Source organism: Panicum virgatum, chromosome 8K (genome assembly GCF_016808335.1).
Source record: "Panicum virgatum strain AP13 chromosome 8K, P.virgatum_v5, whole genome shotgun sequence".
NCBI classification, from domain to species: Eukaryota; Viridiplantae; Streptophyta; class Magnoliopsida; order Poales; family Poaceae; genus Panicum; species Panicum virgatum.
Window position 1 is genome coordinate 23,410,627 of NC_053143.1, and position 7,155 is coordinate 23,417,781.

Here is a 7,155-nt window from a genome sequence, read left to right on the forward strand (position 1 = left end):
GTACTGCAAATTAGACCATGGCAAGTGGCGAAGAATTGAGGAGATGAACGAGCAGAAGAAGGCCAAGGTGCCGGATCAGAGATGTTGAGTATGCTCGATTGTTTTTCCGAGTATCACCAAATATTCATGAACAAGGCGGATGAAGAGAAGACTAGCTTCACAACCCCTTCAGCATGTATTGTTATGTCAGAATGCTAAAAGGCATTCGGAATGCAGGATGCACTTTCAACAGAACAATCAAGGCAGTGATAGGCTCTCAGCTGGACAGAAACGTCTCCACGTACGTTGATGATGTCATCATTCATAGCAAAAACCGCGAAGACCACATATAAAGACCTTCACGAAACCTCTGCCAACCTTCGGCAACATGGCCTCAAGTTGAACCCAGAAAAGTGCGTCTTCGGTGTCCGCAAGGGCAAATTGTTGGGGTACATGATCATAGAAAGGGGGCATCGAAGCGAACCCAGAGAAGATCAAAGCCATCAAGCGAATGAGGGCACCAAACACCCGAAGAGGTGTATAGAAGTTGACAGGCAGGCTGGCTTCACTAAACAAATTCATCTCAAAGTCTACTGAAAGGTGTCTCCCATTCTTCGGAGTGTTGAAATGCTCCGACAACTTCCGGTGGGGCCTGAAGCAAGAAAAGGCTTTCGAAGACCTCAAAACCCACATAGAAAACTTGGCCATCATGTCTAGCCCATCTCTGAAGGCGGAACTTCTATTATACATTGCTTCATCTGGTTCAGTAGTCAGCATAGTGCTAGTCGAGGAGCGCATGCATGAGGGGGCACTTCGACAGGTCACCATCTACTTTGTATCCGAAGCCCTCAACGGCTCAAAGTTATTGTATTCAGAAATAGAGAAAATGGCGTATGCGGTGGTCATGGCAGCTCGGAAGCTCTGGCACTTTTTCCAAAGCTACAAAATCAAGGTCCCAACATCTTTCCCTCTTTGGGACATGTTCGAAAACAGAGAGGCCTCTAGCAGAATTAGCAAATGGGCAGCCCAGCTAACGGAACACACGATAGACTTCACCTCCCGAAGCGCAATCAAGTCCCAAGTCCTGGCAGACTTCATAGTAAAATGGACACCAACCACGCCTTCACAGGAGCACCCGACTATCGAAGCCATCTGTAACCTAGAATGCGATGGGGCATATTGTTCAGAGAGAGCAGTGGCGTCACCAGTCTTGACTGCGCCTTCGGGCATAAAGTTGAAGTATGCGGTCAGGATGAATTTTGAGGGATGCACGAACAATGTGGCAGAATACGAAGGCCTCCTACTAGGCCTTCAGAAGGCCAGGGCTTTGGGAGCCCGAAGGCTCTCCGTAAGGTCAGATTTGGAGCTGATCATAGGACACATTGGCAAATCATATAGAGTGCTCAAGCCGGAGCTCGCCAATTACTTAGCCGCTGTCAGGGGGATGGAGAAATACTTCCTCGGGTTCAGTGTCCGAAGCTCCAAGTATTCCTTCGTGATCTTGAACAAGCCCTATCGCGTGGGCTCATCCAAATCCTCAAATTTTACATTGATTCCAACTCTTTGCCGGGTGACTAATCCACAGATCAATCGCCACCATTTCAGACCAGCATCATTTGTTGGGAACCCTTCACCATCGATGCCCTCGACTTTTACGACGTAATTTGGCCACTTTATCTGTGTTCTTGGCTTCCTACGTTGAGACGTACTACATGCAGTTGTCTGTCCAGACATTTCTTGATTGCCCTTTTGGTCACGGTGTGCACTTGAAGTGTTAGAGAATCTAGTTTCAGACATGGCTGCTTGCAGTGATCCTGCAAAAATAGGTAGCAAATCACTATTTGCATTGCTTTCCATTCAGACAAAATTTGCATTCCCATCCATAAAAAAATATATCTATATTTCAACATGAACAACAAGTATATATATATGACAGCAAGTATCCATGAATCCATCAATATTTAACTATCAATATTTAACTAATTCATGAAGCCAAACAGATATACACTTGCGCTAAAATAGTTTTCAAGTAACTAATTCATGTAGCCATCTACGGAAGCAAGAACAATATTTAGCATTTCAAAAAAGGCATCAGAACTGGGAGAGATATGTTTGGATTATATAACAATCTATGAAGACCTCAACCTCGAAAGGTATAAGCTACTGTGTACTTGCCATGAACACCTCATCCTCACTAGATAGTGTGGCATGTGCTTCATGCCTTTTGTCATGTGCAAGTACACAATAGTTCGTATCGATCTCTCAATCTATCCTGGTGAACACTGAGGTGGAGGTTGAGATGGATGTTATTTGGCAAAGGTGGCAATGAGTGTTTCACTCTCCCATATCATCATTTGTCAAAAAAGGTCACGAATGAACACAAAAATATCTAGATCTACCTAGAAATAATACAAATACCGAGAGCGGCAGAGAGGAACGGTGGCGGCAAAAAATCTGAGGAGGTGGAGGTCGGGGCTAGGGATAATGGGCGCGACGTGGAGGTGCAACGGCGTGCCCGGCTCTCAATCTTGCCTGCAGGCGGCGGCTCGGTGCCGGTGGGTGGGCGCATGGTGTGCGACGAGGAGGCGTGATGGCATGCCTGGTTCTCCTCCTTGCCTGTGGGTTGGCGCCTGGTGGCGCGAGGAGGAGGCGCAAAGGCGTGACCGAAGACCGGGGAGGAGGCGGCGAAGAGGGCAGTGCGACCGGAGGAGGGGAGGCGGTGAGCGTGGCCGGAGAAAGGGAGCAGGCGAGCGCAAGAGCAGCAGGGGAGGAGGTGGCGCAGCGGATGAGGGTTTGACATGGGAGACGAAAACAACAAGTCAAGGGATGCCGAGATCTAGATTTGGTTTCTGTTAGGTAGCGTACTGTCCGCGCCTTTGCGGACGGTCTGCAGTAAAAATTGTTTGGACATCCGAACCGTCAGCATGATTTTTGCCATTGGACCAGCGATGGACAGCTAGCGGCAGTTGGGCTGTATGGTGGTGGACTGTTCGCGCCCTATTGGCAGACAGTCTGCAGTACAAATTGTTCGGTCATCCGAACTGTCAGCATAATTTTAGCCATTGGATCGACGATGGAGGGCCAGTGGTAGTTGGGCCGTTTGGTAGAGGGCGGTGGCACTAACCTAGGGTTCCGAAGTGTTTCCAGTGTGGCTTGTCACCTTTCTCTTAGGTGACGGGCAAGGTGTGTGGCCCATCACCTATGTCTGATAGGTGACGGGCAACACATGTGTGGCCCGTCACCTATGTCGGAATGTTTGGATGTCCGAATGTCATGCGGGCAGCACCAGCGGCGCCATTGTTCGGACGTCCGAATGTATTTGCCCGTCACCTTTGTCATAGAGGTGACAGGCCACAAACATTACCCGTCACCTTTGTCTTAGAGGTGACGGGACTCAAACGTCGCCTGCCACCTTTGTCTTAGAGGTGACAGGCTACTCATGTGTGGCTCGTCACCTTTGAGAGTGTACACTGGGCTCGAGTGCAATTCCAGACTACACATGCACTTCCAGACTTGCACTTGCACTTGCAATATATTACATCATAATTCAGACAACAATTAATGTACATTACACTAGAAATATATTACATCAAAATTCATGGTTTGGCCCTCACTTCAATTCAATGCACATCCAATTTGGGACATCAAATTTCAGACAACAATTAATTAATGTACATTACACTAGAAATATATATATTACATCAAAAGACATTGTCATACATTATCATTTAGATAGGTTTCTTTACATCTACGTCCACGTCCGTGTCTATGGCCACGCCCATGGCCTGACTTTGACCTCACACGGATTTTTTCGTTATGGTCGGTGCGCAGGTACAGAGTCTTGTCGTTGGCAGTTAGGCGGGAAAGTTCACAAGTTGCGAAAGGAGGGATTTCATGAAACTGATTAAACTCCTCCTCATCCACTGTATTTTGCACCCCAACGATCCTTCTCTTGCTAGGAAGGACAATATGTCGCATCGTCCTCACTATATCAGACACATAAAATACTTGTTGCACATCTTTTGCCAAAACAAAGGGTTCTGTTTTGTACCCAACGTTGCGAAGATCAACGCTGACAAACACATTCTTGTCACGTGTCACTCCCTGTGGCCCTTGAACCCATCGACATTTGAATAGGGCAACATTGAATCCCAGGTAGTTGAGCTCCCATATCTCCTCTATTTGACCATAGTATGGGGCCTTTTGCATGTTGTTATCATAAGCATTAATGCGGACCCCACTATTCTAGTAGATGTTTTTTTCCTGCTTTACTGTGTAAAATGTGTATTCATTGATATCATAAGCCTGATATGTCATCATAGTGAATATAGGGCGTGAAGCTAGCTTCTTAATCTCATCAATTGATACATCACTTGCTGTCACACGGTCTTTGAACTAATTGTTGAACTCTTTCATGTGCTTCTTGGCAACCCAAGCATCACCTCTTTTAGGATTTTGCTGCACTACAAGCTGTTTGTGCTCGAGTACATATAGCTCCACCACCTCCATGTGTTCTGGGACAAGAAAATGGGCTTAATCGTACGATTTCCATTCCGAATTCGTAGTCTTCTTCCCCAAAATCCCAACCCCATCCAACCTCCCTTTGTGTCTTGAAAAAGGCACTCCAATTGGGTTATTTGGATCCAAGTAACTCATCGACCACTCGACAGCCACCTCGGTCCCGTATTGGCTGATGATGTTTCCCTCTGGATATGTACGGCTATTTACAAATGACTTCAGGATACCCATGTATCTCTCGTAAGGAAACATCTGTTGGAGGTAAGAGGGGCCAAGGTAGTGTATCTCCTTTACAAGGTGAATCATGAGGTGAACCATAATATCAAAAAATGTCGGAGGGAAGAAGGCCTCCATCAGATAAAGTGTCTCCTGTAACCGTCTCTCTAGAGCTGCTAGCGAGTCATCATCAATGACCTTTTGCTCTATGGCATTGAAGAAGAAGCAGAGGCTCATGACTGTCTCACGAACCTTCACAGGGAGCACATTCCTGATTGCTATTGGTAGTAATGATGTCATAAGCACGTGACAGTCATGAGACTTCATCATGGCGAAATTCAGCTTCAGTTCTTTCATGTTGACAAGCCTGGCAAAGTTGGAACTGTATCCTGAGGGAAATTTTATACTATGCAAGAGTTTGCATAATTCTTTCTTCTCCTTTGTTGACATTGTGGTGGCGGCTACAGGAAGGTCTTTTCCATTTTCTGCTTCTTCGACGTAAAGCTTAGGACAAATGCCCATCTCTTCCAGATCAGCTCTCACATTCTCGTGGTCCTTTTCTTTACCCTTCGTGTTCATGATTGTGCCGACAAGGCTCTCACAAATGTTTTTCGTATCAATTGAATGTCGTACTACTAAGATGTGCCAATACTTTAACTCCCATAGTATGGATTTCTTATTCCAAATCCCTTCGTCATCTTCATGAACTCCACGTTTCCGCTTGCCGAGAACTGGAGTGACATCCTTAATCCTGACTGTACACATCACTCCCTGAGAAATGTGCTAGAGGAGGTCGTGACTCTCTTGTACCATCAAACTGTCTATCAATGCTTCGGTACGGGTGATTCGTCGGAAGCCATCGTCTGTGGCCCATGTATGCAAATTTGTTCGAGTTCTGCAGCCACAAGGAACATGTGTCTGACAAGCAGTGGGAGCAACCTTGACCCTTCCTTTTGCTCTGTCTGGATAAATTACGATGAACCGTATTATCACTGATGGTGGTCATCAGCATAGCATGCAAAGTGAAGTGCTGACTGATGACAGCATCCCTAACGACCACACCTTTCCAAAGGAGCTGAAGATCATCTACGAGGGGCCGGAGGAACACATCAATTCTATCGCCAGACTGTTTTGGTCCAGAGACCAATGTTGGCAACATGATATACTTGCATTTATTGCAAAGCCATGGCAGGAGATTCGTGATTGACATTAGAACAGGCCATGTGCTATGTGAGGTACTCATATTTCTATAGGGATTCATTCCATCTGTGCTCAAAGCAAACATGATATTTCTAGGATCATCCCCGAACCAGCCATAGGTGTTATCAATATGTCTCCATTGAGCACAATCTGCAGGGTGACGTAGCATTGTGTCTTTATTACAACCCTCCTCATGCCAATGCAACAACTTTGCCTCCTTGTTTGCGAACATCCGCTGCAGTCTGGAAATCACAGGAAAGTACCATGCAACTTTCCTAGGAGTCCCCTTCTTCCTCGCATTGATGCTGTCCTCTCCATCATCACCACCATCCTTTCGATGCTTGTACCTCGATGTTTCACATTCAGGACAATGGTCCAGATCTTCATTCTCTCCACAAAACAGGACACAAATATGATAGCATGCATGAATTTTTTCAATTTTCAATCCCACGGGACACACAATCTACTTGGCCTCGTACACAGTATCCGGGAGCAAGTTTCCCTCTGGCAACATATCCTTCAGGAGAAGAAGCAATGCTTTGAAACTCTTGTCCGTCCAACCATGAGTAGCCTTCAGTTGCAAAAGCTTCAGGTCTCTGGTTACCCGCGAGTACTTCTCACAATGGGGAGAAAGATGTTTTTTTAGAATCTTCAACAAATTGCTTGTATTTACGCAGCTCAGCTTCCATCATCTCATCTTCTCCCCTTACATCCCGGATCATGTCTTCAACATTGTCAACCAAGACATCAAACTGGTCATTGTTGCACTCCAAAATGCACTCATTGATGTCATCATAAGCTTGATTGTCATCATCATTGCCTTCTTCTCCATTCTGACAACCATCCTGCCTTTCCCTGCGGTTGGACCCTTCTTCATCGGCGACCCATTCTGCCCTTTCGTTAGGGCCTTCCTCTCCGTGCTTGTTCCAACAAGTGTAATTTGGTACCAATCCATGGAGGATCAAGTGCGCATAGACAATATCCAAGTTTGAGTATTTCTTCTCATTTTTGCAATCGGGGCACGGACAATACATTGTTGCTTCACCCCTCGCTTCCATATCGGCTGTGGCAATCGCCATGAAAGACTTCAACCCTCTCAAGTACTGTGGACAACAATGGCTAGGAAGGCTCATCCAACTTTTATCCTCCATCTACATCCATAAGAACATAAGATTTGTCAAGAACTAATTGAGACAAAAAAAAATGAAGAGGAGGCTTGCTAGTACCAACAAAGGGAAGGGA